General features: G+C 42.7%; 1 pseudogene; it reads left to right on the top strand.

Moving 5' to 3' along the window:
* The first annotated feature begins 3,656 nt into the window (after positions 1-3,656).
* On the top strand, positions 3,657-9,077 carry LOC125924941 (3-hydroxyacyl-CoA dehydrogenase type-2-like; annotated as a pseudogene).
* Positions 9,078-21,038: the final 11,961 nt, after the last annotated feature.

Raw genomic sequence — 21,038 nt, 5'->3', positions numbered from 1 at the left:
TATTGTCCTATCTTCTAGAGCAAAGGAGGCTAAATATTATCTTTTCTGGAAAATGCAAAGTCCCCGTCCCATTCAATTCAACAAACATTTCTGAGGGCTGACTGAGCACGAGGCACTAGGTTACAGAAGCAAAGACATCACCTTTTTTTTTTTTTTTTTAACGTTTTTTATTTATTTTTGAGACAGAGAGAGACAGAACATGAATGGGGCAGGGTCAGAGAGAGAGGGAGACACAGAATTGGAAGCAGGCTCCAGGCTCTGAGCTGTCAGCACAGAGCCCGACGCGGGGCTCGAACTCACGGACCGTGAGATCATGACCTGAGCCGAAGTCGGACGCTTAACCGACCAAGCCACCCAGGCGCCCCGACATCACCCTTTATTGCACAGTTCTGTGGCACTAAGGTGGTACTTCCTAACCAATGTGCTGAGGCACACCAGACAGCTGTGCCGAGAGTTTAATCCCCTTGATACGTGGCAAGGCTGGACAGGGTTGAGCTGGCTACAAGCCAAGGACGGTCAGCCCTGCAGTGAGCAATCTTCTCTCTTTATCCCAGTGTGAACAGACGTCATCTTTTCTGTGAAAAAGGTAAGGCAGAATGTGACTAAGACTACTGATATCCCTGGGGTTATTCGCCCCAACCCTTCTGAAATCATAAATCTACTTTTCATAGTTTTCTTCTTCTGTTTCCTTCCAGCTAATGGCTGCATCTTGTGGTCTTAAGTGTGCCTCCCTTCTTGGTGCCTGTTTCTAGTCTTCTTTTAGCCAAAAAAGCAACACAAAACAAACAGAAACAAAAAACAAAACAATTATGCAAAAAAAAAATCACATTATATTAAACAGACACTTCCCAAGTACCTACGATGTGTTAGGGACTTCGGGCTCTTACAGAGGAAATGCAGCACAGACACATTTCACCTTTCAATGGGGTCACAACCTAAAATTTTAAATAAAATTAGTGTCACTGGGCCATAGGTGAATAACTAGCCCCGATCTGAGAGCTAATTGTTTCAGACTGCTGCAAAATACCTCATGGGTTTTATCACAAAGCCCAATGAGGAGACTCAAGATTTGAGCTGAGGGGGTAAGCTTCATTTATGCACACATTAGCAGGCCATGGGAGTGGAGAGCACGTAAACTCTGAAACAACTGAATATTCATTCAGTCTTGGCTCCATCTATTACTGGCTGAAGATCTGATATTTCAAGTTGCTTAATCTCTCTGTCTCAGGTTTCTGTCTTAGACAATGTGAAAATAACACCTACGTTCAAGGTTATTATAACACGTAGAGCTGATACATACAGCTTGGTCCTAACTCCAAGTTAGTATTTGATAGATGGTAGTTTCTCTTTTTAAGTTCGACACCCTGTATTTGGAAATTGACCTGGTGACAAGTGCATTTCTACCAAGAACGATTCCTTATATCTGAAACACTCTCAAAACTGCACTACTCAAAACTGTACTACGTTGCTTACTGCCTCAGTATAGTGAACACACATGTATCATCTTTTGTTACACAAGCTTAATTTTTTTAAAGTTTAGTTATTTACTTTGAGAGAGGGAAAGAGAGCATGCAATCTTGGGGAGGGGCAAAGAAAGGGAGAGAGAATCCCAACCAGGCTCCACACTGCCAGTGCAGAGCCTGATGTGGGGCTCAAACGCACAAACTGTGAGATCATGACCTGAGCCGAGATACAGACTCTGACATTTAACTGACTAAGCCACCCAGGCACCCCTGTTACACAAGCTTTAAAATCATTGTTTTGCATGCTTTGTGCATAAGAGGTCTTCAAAGTTTGCTAAGGGCACAAAGACATGATTGAACACAGTTCCTTTTTTTTAATGTTTATTTATTTATTTTTAAGAGACAGAGAGAGAACGAGTGGGGGAGAGACAGAGAGAGAATCAAGCACTGTCAGCACAGAGCTTGATGCAGGGCTCCAACTCACAAACCGTGAGATCACGACCTGAGCGGAAGTCGGATGTTTAACCTGAGCTACCCAGGTGCCCCTTGAACACAGTTTTTGACAGAGGTAGGAGAGCTTATGCTAAGTCAGCCCTGGCCAGCTTCCCTTCTGATCACTTCCTTCAGATAACCCTGTTGGCTTATGAATGGCCTCTGGTTCCAAAAATGGAACCAATCATGTGACAGTGTGATACAGGGAAAGAAATTAAAAAAAAAAAAAAAAAAAAAACATGCTTCCAATCCTGCATGTGACATTAAACAATGTCTCATGGAACTCTGATTTCTTTTTTCTCATCTATAGGGATAATAAAGTTACCATGAGAAGCCAGTGAGGAAAGGTCTATAACATACATGTAACTGATTAATTCAATCAGTGTCAGTTTCCTGATCCATGCTTTTTATTTGTGATAATCTTAAGCCAATAATTTCACCTCTCTGAACCTAAGTGTCCCCACCAATATACTAGGGATAATAACATCTGTCTACCTAGAGGATTTGGTAAGGAGGGAACAAGAGAGTGTTTGGGGTATCTAGCATAGGGTCTGTAGCATGGGATATACTTAGATATCGCTACTTTCCCTTCACCCTACAGAATTATTTTCATAAATTCTGCTTCACTGGAAATTCTGATCACTGAGGGGTGTGTGTGTGTGTGTGTGTGTGTGTGTGTGTGTGTGAGAGAGAGAGAGAGAGAGAGAGAGAGAGAGAGAATTTCATTTGCCAAAAAGCCACTATATATTTAAAAAGCATAAGAAAAGCCCATTGTAATCTAAATGCCCACTGGAACTACTTCCCATGTCAGAAGGTTTGTAGCCCACATGGCCATGCTCATTTTGAGGGGCTGGATATCCAGGCTGGAGCTCGGACTCTGCAGAATGCTAAGCTCTCGGAGTCACCCAGTGGGAAAGAGACTACGCGACCCTGAGTCATGCGGGAGATGTGCACATTCTGACCAGCAGAAATAGCAGCATCAGATAATGCCCAAAGGCTTGCTGTACAATGGAGTTCATTATCATTCATGTGAATGAAGTGGGAAAGGTACTGTCATCTCTTCCTGCGGTTTACTTAGTTTCCATTGACAAAAACATAAGAACACTTTTGTTCGCTAACACACTGCCCTTTGCCAGCCAGCAAGGGCCCAGCCGTGTGAAGTTGCACTTCATGTTTCAATGGAGCAAATCTCCCCCAATGAGAGAAAAGGTTACTTCCCCCATCATGCTCCCCTGACCACTACCTCTGCCAGATCCTGTCATGTGCTAGAGGGAGAAGACAAAGCAAAAACAGGGCAGCCAGCAGAAAAACCACTTCTCACTCTTGCCCAGCTTCTAAATCCAGAATGTGAAACCAGAGTCCAGTGGTGCTATCTGGCTCCGTGGTCAAGCTCCTACCCCTGGGTATGATTCATGGACAGAGTTGGTGTGGGTGTCTTGCACGTGGTTATAAAGCATCGCGTTGGAGGTGGCAGTGATGTCTCAGGAGCATGATCTCAAAGCCTATTCTGCAAGCACTCTTTCTTCAGACAAAAGGAACAATAAAATTATAGCTTTCCTTACAATGCCATTCTGAGTTTACTCTCTGACACCTCCATTGAATGTGAACCTCCATTTTAAACAACCTCCTCCACAAAAGCAAACTGAGGTCCACTGAGGTCAGTGATCTGCCTGAAGTCACCCAGTCAATAAGGGCCGGAGCCAGAATTACAAGCAAGAGGAGGAAGCCACGTATCTAGAAACATAGACGTAAAGATGGCTGCGGCATGTTGGAGCATGAAGGGCCTGGTTGCTCTAATAACCAGAGGAGCCTCTGGTCTAGGTCTGGCCACAGCGGAGAGACTGACAGGACCAGGGACCACTGCTGTGCTTCTGGACCTGCCCAACGCTGATGGGGATGCCCAAGCCAAGAAGTTAGGGAAGAGCTGCGCCTTTGCCGCAGCTGACGTGACCTCGGAGAAGGACGTGAGAGCAGCTCTGACTGTAGCAAAAGAAAAGTTTGGCCATGTGGAGGTGGCAGTCAAACGTGCAGGCATTGCGGTGGCCATCAAGACATACAACCTAAAGAACAATCAGGTCCACACCCTGGAGGACTCCCAGTGAGTTCTCAGTGTGAATCTCATGGGCACCTTCAATGTGATGCACCTGAGGTCTGGTGAGATGGGCCTGGATGAACCAGACCAGGGAGGCCAACACGGTGTCATCATCAACACTGCCGGCATGGTTGCCTTTGAGGGCCAGGCTGAACGAGCTGCTTCCTCTGCTTCCACAGGGGGCATAGTGGGCATGATGCTGCTCTCTGCTCAGTTTCCGGCTCCCATGGGCATCCGAGTGGTGACCACTGCTCCCGGCCTACTTGGTACTCTGCTGGCGACCAGCCTCCCAGAAAAACTATGCAACTTCTTGGCCAGCCAAGCGCCCCTCCCCAGCAGACTGGGTGGTCTCGCCGAGTATGCTTATCTGGTATAAGCTGTCGTGGAGAACCCATTCATCAGTGGAGAGGTCATCCCGCTGGGTGGAGCCATCTGCATGCAGCCTCGAGGGGAGAGGGCAGAGAAAACACGTGCTCTTCTGCCCCTCCTTCCCCTGTTCTGCAGGTTGGGAGGAAGCACAGTAGCCATTTGGTAACTCTGCCCAGCAGTCACACCCTGTGCCTAATAAAGTCTCTATTTCTCACCAAAAAATAAATAAAAAATAAAACGAAAACAACAACAAGAAACACTGATGAACTGAAATGCATAAGGAGTATCCAGCCCAAAGGCTGGCTTAGAGTAGCCATCCAAAAATTATTTCCTTTGCTCCTACAGAAAAGGTAAACATTCTGGGTGATTGGTGGCTCTCCCATACTGCGGACCCCCCCTATCAGCAGGAATCATTATCCTCACAGAAGATTATGATGACCACCACAACAGTGCTCGCCACTATTTAATGGCCACTGTCTGAACAGATAGCATTCTCGAAGCTTTAAATACAATCCCAACTGACCAAAGAAGGGAACTATCACAAAAAGGAACATCTCTCCAGAAAACACAATGAATGCGTTCTCCCAGGCCAGGGCCAAATCCCATGTGTTAAGTAAGGGTCGTAAGGGTTGTAAGAGTCAGATGACCACACAATTAATCACCCAAAGCACGACACACTTCAGAAAGAAAGGACATGCTGTGGATAATTACTCGGGGATAATGTGCAGACACCAGGGCTTACTGTCCTGAACAAACTAGAACATTCAATCACCCCAGTTTAGCAACTCAAGTTCCAAGGCCTAAGAAGCCAATTCACTATTTTTCAGGGAGTGAGCATGGGTGAAGAGAAAGACGGATATCTTTGGTAGGATACTTTGTGATTTGGGGCCTTTGAATAGAGGCTTATGGCACACATGCTAAAGGGGATAATGGAATTGAAACTTCCAAGCCTCCAGAGACACCTATCCCCTGGATCACTTCCACTGTGGCCGGTAAGTCTCCTCCACTTTGGGATCTTTGAACAGGCCATCTCCCATTCCTAAAATGCTCTCTGCACCACTCACAAAACTTTTCATCTGGTTAATTTCTAATACCACTCAATCATCAGCTTAATGCCTTACTATTTTTCAGAGAATGGTTTACCTGACCACCTCTACACAAAATCTAAACGGAATCTGTCAATGTACCTGTTACTTTCTCTTTCATAGCTCTTAAAAAATTCCGTTAATATGTTTCTTTGAATGACTTTTTAAATTTTATCTTCCTGTAGGATATGTCTCATGAAAGAAGTAAAGCAGAGACTATATATCTCTTCTGCTCATTGTCGTAGTCCTAGGTGCATGATGCAGTGTCTGTTAGACAGAATTGTTAATTGAACAAATTAATCCATTGATAAAGAAAGAAGGTGAATTAGATAAACACCCATGTTCCACTTAATCCTCACAGAAGCTTTGGGAAATACATATAATTTCCAAATTACAGATAGGAAAACCGAGACTCTTCAAATTATTCAGCCTGTTTAAGGCAATCCAGTGACCAGATTATCTGAGTCAACTCTCCAGACACTCATTTTTACCCATGTGAAAATTCCTAGAATACTGAATTAGTAATAAGAAAGTAGCTTGTGACAGAGTTAGCCATAACAATGAATGGTATCTGTAGTTCCAAATATTTTGTCCCAACTAAAGAATTCATTCTGCCCCTACCACGATGAAACCCATGTCCCTGGAGCCTATGGAATGTCTCTGCCAACTCTCTTCTGGGTTCCTCTCTCCTAGATGGGATTACATGAACCTTGCTAATTTCTGAGGACTTTGTTCCTTTTCCCTGGGGTACGTGCAGACACTGTCCTTCTATTATCATGCCAGCAGAAAAGATAAATTAATTAAATTGCCTAAGATCATGCAACCACTAAGCAGCAAAGCTGGTTTAAGCTTAGGTCTGCCTGACTCCCAGGCTCTTAACCCCATTGTTAGAATACTAAAGTCACAGCTTTTCATAATTATGTTCCAGTCCTGACCACAAGGTCTGGTCATTTTCAATTACACTTCAGTGATTCCCAAGTTACCTCAATGCTGAAGTCTCCCCTTTACCTAAAAAGTTTTCCTTCTACATACAAAGAAAGATCATCCAGAAAAAAATGTCCCTTGGAATTATTCCCCACATCATGTTCATCAATAGAAATTTGGACCCAGAGACCTCACTGTGAGGCTATCAGTCCCTTTTTCGTTGGTTGCTCTCATTCATTATAACATGAGGGTAGTGTCCACCCAAAAAGGAGGCCTTTCTCTGACCCCATGTCCCAATCTTAGGGGCATGTAACCCCACAGACATAAATAGCAATCTTTAAGAAGAGACCTTTATTTCATTGAAAGCCCAGGAAAAGAATGCCTATTTCCTGCTTCCTATCATACAGGCCTCTGGGCACTTTGACTGAATTTCCTCTTGCTTCCTTTGTACAAGCTTACTTTCCACTGGTTAGTTCCCAGATGTACTCCTTGGTGGGAGGTGGGCGTAGAAGGTTACCACCTGCTTCTGGGGCTGCCAGGCCAGAAGAGCCTTCCCAGTGGGTGTGTCTCAGAGGAAGGAAGGGCAGATGTGTGACCTGAAACGAACTGTGTTTGGGGCAAAAGCCTCAGGTATCTCTGGCACCTGCCACTTGCATGTTAGTACCTATTAGCTGCTGTTCCCCAATGAACAGATGCCACGGGAAAACTTTGTAAATTGCTCAATATTAGTAGATCAGTTACCTTAGAAGATTCTTGTAACTTATCTTTGCTGGTTCAAGGGGGCCAAGACCCTGAGATACTACAGAAGTTTAAAATATTACATGAGCTAAATATAAACATATGTGTGTGTCTGTGTATACACGTTTCCAAAAGCTAAATGTGTTTTTATTTCTCCCTGATGCATTTTTTTATTTTGCAAATGTTTTTCCAATGGTTATGTGTTACTTTCATGATTATACTGGTTTACAATTAATCAAAATAATATTATTTTTTTAATCAATGTAAGACTTGATAAGCTAATTAAAATGTCAAGTTCAATAATAATTTGAGGAGGTAAATGAGAATGGAACGCTGGTAGAAGAAGACACATAAATTCATTCCCTAACACAAATCATATGATGACACTTCACATCATTTTACACAACTACTGTGCAAAGCCACAATAGTTTCTCATGGAGCTTAGAATTCTAAATCCTCATCACAGCCCAACGTGATCTGGCCCTCCCAGCATCTTTGATCATACCTTCTGCCACTCACCTCCTTACTCACTGCAATTGGATTCTTGAACATGACAGCCTGTCCCTGTCTAAGGACATTTACACAAGCTGTTCCTTTTGCCTGGAACTCTGCCCTCCTGCCTGCACATGACATCTCCTTGAATGGATACACAAGTCTCAGTTCAAATGCCACTTCTTCAGCAAGACCTTTCCTGATTACCCACTCCAAATTAGCAGCCTCCCATGCTCCCCACAGTCACCAACTGGAACAACGCCTATCTCGTTCTCTTGATGATATTTATTACCATCTGAAATTACCATGCTCACTTATGTGTTCCAAACTGCTATACATTTTAATATCAGAGATGATCATGGCTCTCCTATACATATAAAATGAACATGTATCAGAGATCCTCTTTAACTCAAAAACTCATGAGGTAACCAGTGAAATGTTACAACCAGTGCAACAGAGAAGTCCGAGTGCCACACATGGATATTCATCTAAAGAATGTTAAAATCAATTTATAAAGTGACGTCAAACTGGCAAAAATGCTCCACATTGACAGGTGATAATCAAATGCATTCCATCAGACACAGTTTGCGTATTTATGGACGGGAATTCACTGCCTTGCTAACAGTTTTCTACAACTTCTCTCTCTACACAGCTGTAAAATGGCCTTTCGTTGAAGAGACACAAAGACTCCTCCCCCACCTACAGTATCAAATAATCTCCAGAGACTCTACATTCACTGACAGGATATTCAGTGACCTCTTTTACTCGTTTCGAAGTCATCCACGGTTTTTCCCTATGTTATCTATTACTACCTGAAATTATTTTGTTCCTTCGTTTGTTCCTTTTTCTAATCTCCTTGCCCTGGAATGTAAGTTTCGTGAGCACAGAAACTGCCTGCCTTATTCATCAAGTTTTCCCCAGAGCCCAGAACTATAGCTGATTTATACTGTGTGTTCAGAAATATTTGTTTAATAAACAGGTGACCAATAACTACTTGACAAACAAGAGTCACACTCACAAGTTTGAAAAATGCAAATTAAAATAAGATAATCACTTCTTCCCTTTCGTATTTGCAAGGGACAGTAAAAGGCCCCATCAAGTTCTGCCGAGCCTATGAAAAGAAGGCATCATGGACCGTCAGAGGCCAATGCCAGCACCAATCCTTCTACGACATGAACTGCATTTCCTAGAATCTCCTTACTAGGCAGTTCCGAGTTAGAGTTTGCCGAAGGGAAGAACTCATGGGAAATGTGGAAGGCAGAAGTGAAGCAGAAGCCAGGGACCCTAGTGGCCAGAGGCCGTGACGTTTTAGACCCGCCCATAAGTTCCCGCTCTGCAATCATGGTGGCAATCATGGTGACCGGTGGTGTAGACTCTCCGACATCTCCGTGGGCTCTCGCTTCTCTACCCAGCCTGGAATGATGTGGTTAGCGATGGATGTTCCCAACTTCCAGCACAGCCCTCCAGACCCTCAACTTCTACACCCTTCCCACACTCATGCAGGCCTAATTCCTATAATAAACTCTATTCCCTAAAAAACTTGTAGCGAGTGGTTTCATTTTCCTGGCCAAACCCAGACTAATACAGGAGGGATTTCACGCACAGCTTTTCTCTTTCATTCAGCAAGCACGTACGCCTTACATGGTTAGTGGTCTTGGAGAACAATTCAGTAATAGGCAAAAAGTTCACAACCTTTGACCCAGTTACTTCACTCCTAAGAATTAATCTAGTCTGAGGAAGTAATCATTAAACAAGATAAAGATCTAGGCGTATGTAATAGGTTGTTAGTGGGAGCAAATTAATATCTTTTTCCCAAATAAGTGAAAACCAAAAAGCCCAACAGGGAAGTAGTTTAAAACTTAAGGTGTATTCGTAAAGTATTTTGTACCTTATACGAGTCATGGTTTTTTTTTAATTGCTTTACGATACAGTAAAATTACCACAACTAAAGTTAAATGAAAATACAATCTATCAAATAATGTATGAAGTATCTCAATTTGCTAAAATAAAAATAAAGTGAATACCACATTCTGGGGCATGTTATCTTTGTGACTTGGGGCAGATAGGTTAACTTTTTGAATTCCAGTTTCCATATCTGTCAAGTGGAGATCGTAACACTTGCCGCGACTTTCCTAAAGAGTCAGATAATACAGGTTTTTTATCTGAAGCACCAGACCAACGTAAGGAGCCATACATACTTGCACCCTCACTGCATAGCAGGAGGAGCACAGCATAGTGGTTAGCACCAAGCCAGCTGGGAGCTGGGAGCCAGCTGCCAGGGTTCAAATCCTGGCTTTGCCACTTACTGACAGTGTCATATTAAGAAAGTCACTTTGGGGGCGCCTGGGTGGCTCCGTTGGTTAAGCATTCAACTCTTGGTTTCGGCTCAGGTCATGATCTCACGGTTCGTGGGTTCAAGCCCCGCATCAGGCTCTGTGCTGACGGCACGGAGCCTACTTGGGATTCTTTCTCCCTCTCTCTCTGTCCCTCCCTTGCTCGCTCTCTCTCTCTAAAATAAACATTAAAAAATTTTTTTAAAAGAAAAGAAAGTCACTTTGTCACTTCACCTCAGTATTTCCATCTGAAAAATAGACTTAAAACTAGTATTTTTTCATATTGTTATTATGAAAACTAAGTTAGATAGTTTAGGCAAAATTTAGGACAACACTTAGGACATGGTAAAAGTTAAACAGATGGTATATCTTCCTCTAGCATTGATTAACTTTTCCAGCATCACCTAGTTAACACTGATACTGTAGAAATGAGCATATAAATCGCAGTATTAACACCTGCACTTTTCATACTCTGTCTCCTCAGATATTCACAACAACACTATGAAGAAGGCATTGTCACCCCAATCCTACAGTCAGGGCATCTGGAGCTCACTGAAGCTGTGACTTGTCCAAGGGCACACAGCTGAAGAATGTAAAAGTAAGAGCTTCATCCCACGACAGGCTAACTCCAGCCTCCTAGGACTCTTCCCTTTGGGCCATAAATCATAGCAACTTTTAATTTCAGGTCTCTGGTAACATTGTGATTCACTGCATTATTCTTAATGTCCCATATTGTGGGATCTTTTTTCCCTTAGACATCAAGAATTAGTTCTTGGGGCACCTGGGTGGCTTAGTTAGATAAGCGCCGACTCTTGATTTCAGCTCACGTCATGATTTCGCGGTTCGTGAGTTCGAGCTCCACGTCGGGCTCTGCACTGCCAGTGCAGGGCCTGCTTGGTATTTTCTCTCTCTCCCTCTCTCTCTCTCACCTTCCCTTGCCCATGCTCTCTCTCTCAAAGTAAATAAATAAACTTAAAAAAAAGAATCAGTTCTTAAGCATTATCACTGTCCCACAGTACCTAATACGGTGCCTGGCTAGCACTAGGCTCTGATACATCAGTGTCAAATGAATGAAGAAATGCATGTATGCCAAGTCAATGGGGGAAAGACAATAATTTTCTCCTACCTATTAAGGCTTTTTTTTTTTAAATAGCAAGAATAAATGCTGAGATAACTAGCTATGCAAATAGTAACCACTCAGCTCCCAGCAAACTACTGTAATCTCCCTGACTAGTCCCCCATTAACTTCAGTCAATAGTGCAACCCTATGGCACATTAAGCTCAGAATTTGATCCAAAAGAAACATAATCAGTAGGCACATAGGCAATAGTTCTGATTAAATACAGCCTGCTGGAATTAAAACACCATAGGCTGTTTGCAGAACTCCGTGGCTTTAATTAGATGAACCCCATTTTAATAGCAAAGATACAACAATGTATTCTTCAGGCCCAGTGTAGTGACAAACGTAATTAGTCTAGGATACAGTGCAGCTGATCTGCATCCAGTTGTGGAAATTACAAGATGATCAATTAAAGCTGCCCAACCTAATTCCTCAAAGTCTCATTGGGTGGACTGAGGTAGGCACTTCCTGTGTCAGCCTTCGGGGAGCAACTGATCTCGCCAACATTCCCACAGGAAGGGAACTAACATTTGTTAGCCACTGATTATGTGCTGGGCTCTGAGCTTTGGCATTTGCATAGACCATCTCTGTCAATCCTCCCAGTGACCACGATTTTACAAATGTGCAAACTGAGGCTCAGAGAGGTCACGTAAATTATTCTGACATGTATCTGGTACGTGGCAGAGCTTGGATTCAAACCTGGAGTTGCCTGGTTTCAAAGATGTTGGTGCTGGCTGGGCCAGGTAAGAGGTAGGTCTGCCTGAGTTCAAATCCTGGCTCCTGTACATAGCAAGAGAGAGCCTTGGCAAGCTTCCTAAATTTCTCCATCTTCCGGAGTCTCATCTGTCAAGTGGATATCACAGCAGTACTGTTTCATAAAACAGACATGGAAAGTAAATCAGACTGCATGAAGAGCAAAGAGTTGTTATTAGCTGTTGACTATAATTTCATGGGGTGTTGCTAGCATGCACCTCTGAGGGGTCACAGAAATGAGCAAGTAGAGTCCAGAGAGTTCCACATGTTTGGATGAGGTCACAGATAGTAAGTGGCAGAGCTAGGACTCAACTTAGCACAGAACCCCTTAAACACTCAGTCAAGTGCTACAGATTTTCACTATACCTCTGTTGATCCTCAGAACAAACCAGCCAGATGGGGAGCACAGAAGCCCGACATAAGGAGACTGACTGAGCTCAGACCAACGAGGTGACCAGACCGTGGTAGTCATATGTTGGAATGAAGAGGAAGGCTTCACCTCCTCCCACCCCACAATGTCTGTAGCACTGGTGCTCTGAAGGCTGAGTGCATGCTTAGGATGATCGAGGTCCAAATGCCAACCCTGCAGCTTATCAACGGTGAGACCCAGTTCTCCCACCTACAGGACAGACATGGTAGGGGTCCCCAGCACATATATCGTTGTTGTAAGTGTTAAATAAGCTATCGTTGGGGAGATGCTTAGGACTGCACTTGGTACTATTTTGCCTTGCTGTGGCCAAGTTCCATGATCTCTGCATGGGAATACAACAGTTCTTACCTTCTGGAATGCTTGTGAATATGAAATGAGTTGATCCATGTAACATGCTTAGCATGGTGTCAAGATATGATGGAAACACTAGGTAAACACTGCTTGCTTTCGTCATGTAGTAGCAGCGATGATGGTGGTGGTGATAATAAGCCATCAAGGTACACATCTCCCATAGAGATAATCCTCCCTGCATTGCTACCAGACCTTCACACCATAACCTGAGTGGTAATTTTGTTGGTCTTGGCTTCTTTCCCAAAAAGTTGACTTGCTCACTCCTGGGGAGAATAAAGTGATCATTCTACCCATTTGCGCCAATATGGGGAGAGTCCATCTTGCTAAGGGGACAGAAAGACAAGTTCACCCATTTAGTTTTCACCTCCTTGAGCTGTTGTAAGGATGAAATTGGACAAGACATGGAAAGATCATACTTGGAGGCACCAGAACTTCCCGTACTTCACAAACAGAACTAGTGTTTTAGACTATCACAGCAGGTGATCCTAGGTCTTCCAGCTCTAACACGCCTCAAATGGAAGACTGTCTGCATATTTGTTTATATGCTGTCTTAGGATGGTGTGAAAGACAATTCTTAGACAGAATCACCCCCTAATGATCCCATACCAATTTAAGACATTATGAGTCCAAAATCTTAACCCAAGAAACTGGTGCTCAAATGACCTACCCCAGTTAACTCAAAAATAATGTAGTTATTTTCAACTCTATCCAGCTGTGTTCTGGGCACCATGGAGAAAAGCAAAAGATTCAGAAAATGTGGTGCCTCCTGGTGCCGCCTCAAGAACTAACCCCTGCGTATCTCTTCGGCAGGAACACGCACCTCTCATCCTGCTCCTCTGTCCTCCAGCCACATTGACCCTCTTTTTGTTACCTGCAACAACCACTCTCCTGACCTCAGAATCCACAAACTTTATTTCCTCTTTCTGAATAGTTCTCTTGCCCCGTCCCTCTGCCCACTCAGGACTTCTCCATCTTATCATCAGCCATCTTTCAGGTCTCCCACAGATGTCACAGAAAAGTGTTCCCCCAAACCATGACAAGGACGCATCCTCCTGTTAGATGCCTCTATCTCAGCCTTCATTTCTTCTCATAGGGCTTATCAAAACCACAATGACACCACTGACCAGGTCACTGGGTGTAGTGTGGACTGTACCCTTCTCGAGGGCAAACTCAACCTAAGAAGGCACTGCAACACTCATTAAAAGTGTGTTCATTTATTTCAGTGATCACAACAGAGTGTGAGGTATTTTGGTGTTTGAGTTTAGTTTTGTTTCTATTTTCTTTTTCAGAAAAGGAATAGTGGCAGATTAAATTCCTTACAACAATCTGGTATTAAAAAGCACGGATCGCTACTACCCAAAGAAATCTACATATTCAATGAAATCCCTATCAAAATAACATCAGCATTCTTCACAGAGCTAAAACAACCCTAAAATTTGTATGGAACCAGAAGAGACCCTGAATAGCCAAAGCAATCCTGAAAAAGAAAACGAAGGCTGGAGGCATCACCATTCCAGACTTCAAGCTGTATTACAGAGCTATAATCATCAAGACAGTATGATACTGGCACAAAAAGAGACACATAGATCAATGGAAAGAACAGAAAACACAGAAATGGACCCACAAACATATGGCCAACTAAGCTTTAACAAAGCAGGAAAGAATAACCAATGGAAAAAAGACAGTCTCTTCAGCAAGTGATGTTGGGAAAACAGGACAGTGACATGCAGGAGAATGAACCTGGACCACTTTCTGACACCAGACACAAAAATAAACTCAAAATCGATGAAAGGCCTAAATAAATGTAAGACAGAAAGCCATCAAAACTCTAGAGGAGAAAACAGGCAACAACCTCTTTGACCTCGACCTCAGCAACTTCTTACTTGCCATGTCTCCAGAGGCAAGGGAAACAAAAGAAAAAATGAACTACTGGGACCTCAGCAAGACAAAAAGATTCTGCACAGCAAAGGAAACAATCAGCAAAACTAAAAGGCAACCGACGGTATGGGAAAAGATACTTGCAAATGACATATCGAATAAAGGGTTAGTATCCAAAATCTATAAAGAACTTACCAAACTCAACACCCCAATAAAACAAACAATCCAGTGAAGAAATAGGCAAAAGACATGAATAGGCACTCTTCCAAAGAAGACACCCAGATGGCTAACAGACACATGAAAAGATGTTCAACATCACTCATCATCAGAGAAAGACAAATCCAAACCACAACGAAACACCACCTCATACCTGTCAGAATGGCTAAAATTAACAACTCAGGCAACAACAGATGTTGGTGAGGATCTGGGGACAGAGGATCTCTTTTGCACTGCTGGTGGGAATGCAAACTGGTGCAGCCACTCTGGAAAACAGTACGGAGGTTCCTCGAAAAATTAAAAATAGAGCTACCCAAGCAATTGCACTACTGGTTATTTATCCAAAGGATACAGGAGTTCCGATTCGAAGGGGCACATGTACCCCAATGTTTATAGCAGCACTACTGACAATATCCAAAGTATGGAAAGAGCCCAAGTGCCCATCAAGTCATGAATGGATAAAGAAGATGTGGTATATGTATGTGTGTGTACACATACACACCCATATTTTGTATGTTATTATGTATTATATGCCGAATTCATACAATAACGTAAACTAAAGAAAAGAAAATGTTATTAAGAATCATATGGAAGAGAAAATACATTTGCAGTACTGTGCCCTATTTTTTTAAAAAAATCCACGTATAAGTGGACCCACACACTTCAAATCCATGTTGCTCACGGGTCCACTGTACTATGTGGTCACACACACACACACACACACACACACACACACACACAATAATGAGGACAATCTCTACATAGTAATATGGAGAGTTCACCAGGGTATATTGCTGAGTGAAAATTGGAAAGTAAAGAACAGCTATAATATGCTACCTTTTGTCTATGGAAAAAAAAAGTAAGAATCTCTATGTTTCATACATTTACAAAACAACAATAACAACAAAACAGAGGAATTATATATCAGAAATTGACAAAAGCAGTCACCTTACAGGAAACACATTAGGGGATATGTGGAGGGGGAAAGAGACAGATGAAAACCTTCTTGTATATACCTTTCTAGGCCGTTATGCCCTTTGAATAATGTCAGTTCATTACCTATTAAAAATAAAGCTAATTCTTAAAAGCACTTCTAAAACTGAAAATAAACCGAGAAAAATAAATCTAACCATATATCAATTTAGTAACATAACCACACAGAAAAACGATTATTTTTCCCCCCAAGATGCTCTGACCACAGTACTTTGACTGAACATCTATGGTGGGATATGCTCCATGGACAAAAAGAACTACAAAGAACATTAACCAAACCTACTTTACGTTATTAACAAAATTCGTGTTGTTATTTTGAAGCTATTTTCTTGTACTGCACAATAAAGCAAATGAGGAATTATATTAATGATGGTCCAGGAAAACATAAGATTCAATTACAGGATAAAACATCAACTGTAGAAGTAATGCTGGAATTAAGTGACAATGGTTGAATGAATGAATGGTTTTAATGACTGTCGATTATCTACCTTAGCCCATTGAAATTGCCTACCCACAACATCACCTGTCACCAAACTCACCCCCCATGCTCAGATTATGCTCCGTAAAATCAGAGTTTCTTGGAGAACTGGCTGCTTTCAGGACTGGATCAGGGAAGGTACGAGGTGAGCCTGGAACACGCTGTCATGTTCAAAGGCAAAGAAGCTTCCAAATAGTAATTGGTATGTCCAAAGGACACAAGCACCAGCAGGAAGGAGTTCATGCTGCCCCGGGTTGTGAACAGAGGAGCACCAAAAGAAGCAGTGATTATAATGGATTGAAACACACTGGACCTACCAGAACCATGCGTCCATAATGATTCCCCAGAGAAAGCCAGGAATACAAATTCATTTGCCACGATTTGAGGTGGTCATTAAAGCACACCTTCCTTTGGAAATTGCTGAAAAGAACTAATTAAGTATTCATTCTGCCTTGTCAGTAAAAACTGTCTCTCAGGGCAAACAGATCCACTTGTGACAGAAAGATCTGTTTCAAACAATAAGTACAAAAGGAATGTTAGCATTATAAAGTCAACCCTTCACCACTCCTAATAGATTCTCAGGCACAGAAGCTGCTATGTTAGCCCAGAAAGGTAGGTAATTAAGTTCAGTCGGAGGACGAAAAGAGAAAGCTTCCAGGGAGTCTGTGTGGGATGAGGCTTGAATGTGAGCCAATAACGAGAACTCAGAAGGACTTGTCACAGGGAGGGATATGCTGGAAGCCTGGAAAAGCTTACAGACCTGCACTGATACTGGAGGGGACTGTTACCCATTAAAGAGATCCAGAGTCAGCACCAAAAAAAAAAAAAAAAAGAAAGAAAGAAAGAAACCTGCAGACAGTCAAAATTATCCTTAGAAAATCCCTTTGGAAGGAGTTTCGTTGTGGCCTCTCAGGAAAGCCCACCACTGCCAGTTTCTGCACAGAGCTGGGACCACATCACAATTTGAGAAACATGAGGTAGTTAGCAACTGAGAGGGACAGCATGCTCTGAGAGGCACGTGGGACCTGAAGCCTACTGAGGGGAAAACAAGAGTCCTGTCTCCCTTCTTTGGCTTTCGGGGGGACATATGGCACATTTGGCAGACTGGCTCCCCATTACTGACGCGGTTTGTTTATACTATTCGTCATTATCCCCACATCCTCTCATTGTAAGCAAGACACCCACATCCTCGGCCTTAGCCTCTGAGTATTCATGGTGCAAAGGTATAAAAGGTGAGGGGCCAGAGATGAGACTAGAGAAGCAGACAGAAGTCACCTTTGGAAGTGAGTAGGTTGCTAAACCAAGCAGTTTAGACTATTGGGGAAGAAGAAGAAAGCTACTGGAGAGTTTCAAGAGGAGTACAGCCGGAGATGTGAGCTTTGAAAAGATGACTCTGGCTTCCTCGTGAAGAAGGGCACGGAAGCCATCAGGGGATTTGGGTGGGGCTGAGGATATAGAGGAGTAAAGAGGTTGTTGTCACTGTTGTGTTGAAATCTGACTTCTTTCTCAGGTCTTCCTTAGTAGAGGCTGGGCATCACATGCACCGGACCTGAGTGCAAAGTTTTCGATCTGAAGGGAAAAACAGATGCCAGCTTTAGAAGCCCAGTGCACAAAGACCAGGCTATTTAGGGATCTAGATTCTTTAGCCACAGAAAGCTAGTGGGTGAGAAGTGGCCGGTTCCCACTGAACTCCCCTGGGCAAATGAAGGGAACCAAGAGGTGTCTCTTCCTAATAACTGACCATAGCAGTAGAAATTGTAAATGGGACCAGGAAGTGGGCCCTTCACTTCAACCCACCTAGAATACATTCAAAATAGCCGCCGCTTACAAAAACAAACCTCAGAATTCTAAAACAGTCTACTTAGCACATACCTACATGTTAACCAAACTTCACTGAGAATCTACCATGTCAGGGACCGCACCATGGGTCAGATTTACAAAAATTAGAAATTAACCCCCTGGGAAGTAAAGGCCTAATCAACGAAACACACAAGCAAACAAGAAATTCAAAACAGGGTGATGGGTGCAAGCAGAGCCAAGCCACACGTGATGGAGGGAAACAGGCTTCCTCCTTACTCTAGTCAAAATACCACTAGCCTGAAGTATGAAAAAGAAAAGAATTCTGGTGGATTTCATTTCCATCTTGCCTCTGCATCAACCAAATGTATTTTTAGTTTCCGACCTTATTGTGAGAAATATTCTTGAAGTGAACAAGACCACCATGATGGTTAGCAGCCACAGTAAAATGAATGAAATTGAATAACTCAGCGATACAGTAGTCCCCTCCTACCTGCGGGGAATAAGTTCCAAGACCTCCAGCAGATGCCTGAAACCATGGACAGTGCCCAATCCTATATGGGCTACATTTTTTTCTACACATACATACATGTGATAAAGTTCAATTTACAAATTAGGCACAATAAGAGATTAATGCCAAAAACTAATAATAAAGTAGAAAAATTATAACAATATGCTATAGTAAAAGTTATGTGAATGTGGTCTCTCTCTCAAAGTATCTTACTGAACTGTACTCACCCTTCCTATTGTGATGATATGAGATGATACAATGCTTCCATGATGAGATGGAGTGAGGTCAATGACGTAGGCATTATCACATAGCATTAGGCTACTGTTTACCTTTTGACGATATGTCAGAAGGATGATTTGCCTCCTGAAGGTGGCTGAAGGTGGCTGCTTGTGGGTACCTGCAACCACAGCTGGGGGGGGGGGGGGGGGGAGGGCTACTGTAGATATCACATAAGTAAAAGAATTTTTTTTAAGGATTTGAGAGCTACAGGAAGACATGTCTACTTTACTCCTCTGCTCCTGAATGCTAAAATAAACAGTGATGGTTGATAGATACGTAGGTGATAAAGACGTGGCTAGATAGAATAGACAATAAATTTCCCTTCTATGTCTCTCATATGGTCTTTGCCACATGGTTATCTGCTTTTTTCAAAACTCTTAATCAAAGGAAAATAAATCTCAGTTAATTTGAAAGTTCTGGTGATCTAGTAGCACACAATGGTGTACAAAAATACACTTTACATCCAAATGCCCATCAATTTGTGAACGCATTTACAAAATGCAGTATTATCCTGCAAAATGCAGTATGTGCCTGAATACCACTCGGCAACTAAAAGTAGCAGGCTATGATATGCACTATAACATGGATGAGTCTCAAAAATATTAAGCAAAGTTTAAGAAGCCAAATGCAAAAAAAAAACCTATATGTATCATTTACATGAAATGTCTAGAATGACTAACGTGTTTAATCTGTAAGACATGTCTATAAAAGGCAAATCTGTACAGACAGAAATCAGATCATGGATGCTTATGGGTGGGAGTGAGCAGGAATTCACTGTAAACAGGCACAAGAAAACTTCTGGAATGAGGGAAGTGTTTCAAAATGGATTGTGGTGATGATGCTTGCCTAACTTTATAAACTTACTAAAATAAACTGGATACTTATAATGGGTGAATTTTATGTTGTGTAAACTATAGTCTAATAAAGCTATTAAAACACACACACACACACACACACACACACACACACACACACACACACACCATGTATTTTTAATCCCAGGTAAATACGAAGTACTTGAAGATAATGCCATGTAACTACCTTATACTGAGCATCTCCTCAAGAGCCAGGTACTTCTACCTCTGTTCCAGAAACCTACCTTGAGACAGGTAATGAGATCAGCCCAGGGACTCACACCACACCCAAGCTGTGGGAAGTTAGGAATGGAAGCCAACTGAACCCACCTCTAAATCCTGTACACAATTTGTTTCATTATTCCCCCCAAATAGAAACAAGTAGCCGCCCCAGATTCACACGGTGTTGTCAGAGTAAGAAATGAGATTCCCCCTGTATCAACTTCCTTCCTCTTCCCCGGCCATGGCCAGGCTCCGCTCCCCTGGTCTCCTGGCCACTGCCTTGGGATCTGCTCTAAGTCCACCGTGGGCATGTCATTCCAGTGCTCAGAAATGGTGCTCTGATGCTGACACGTCGGCGTGAGCCCTTCGCAGCCCAGCTCTGGCACCAGTGATGCTCCCGGGCTTGCTCACTGCTCCCCCGCCAGTCCTGCACTGCTTTGCTCTCAATTTCTCACCACGCTTGGAAGATGATGGCCATCTTCGCTGTCTTCTCATCTCTCTGCCTTTTGTCATGCAGCTCCTCTCGCCTGAAGTACTTGACCTCTCCTTGCCCCTGCCAGGCATTAGCAAACTCCTGCTCTTCTTCTAAAATCATGACAGGGGCACCTGGCTCAAGTCATGATCTCACAGTTCATGAGTTCTAGGCCCGCACTGGACTCTGTGCTGACAGCGCGGAGCCTGCTTCAGATCCTCTGCCTCCCTCTCTGTCTGCCCCTCCCCCATGCGCACTCTCTCTCTTTCTCAAAAATAAATAAACATTTTTCAAAAATAAAAATAAAATAAAATCATGACCAATTACCATATTCTTAGGAGAGTCCTTCCACTGGTTCTCTGAGCACAGTTAGTTATTTCAGACAGCTTGTGCGTACTTTGATCATTTTCTTCAGTCTCTTAAGCAGCATTTAAAAACATTTACCCATTATCAGCCTAGTGTATTTGTTCTATTTTCTTTATAACTGCAGCATGCATCATTGAAGAGCTTAGTTGGATTCAACTCCCCATTCCATCATTTAGTAGCTCTGTGACTTTGGACAGATTATGTAAACTCTTGATACATCAATTTTCCCAACAGTAAAATGAAACCAATGAAAGAATATACTTCACGGGTATTTATAAGAATTAAATATACTCATAATCATTAAGGAGAAAACATATCTTCTGCTCCATA

The sequence above is a fragment of the Panthera uncia genome, chromosome F2 (genome assembly GCF_023721935.1).
Source record: "Panthera uncia isolate 11264 chromosome F2, Puncia_PCG_1.0, whole genome shotgun sequence".
In the NCBI taxonomy this organism is placed as follows: Eukaryota; Metazoa; Chordata; class Mammalia; order Carnivora; family Felidae; genus Panthera; species Panthera uncia.
This window is presented reverse-complemented; position numbering and strand designations above follow the sequence as displayed.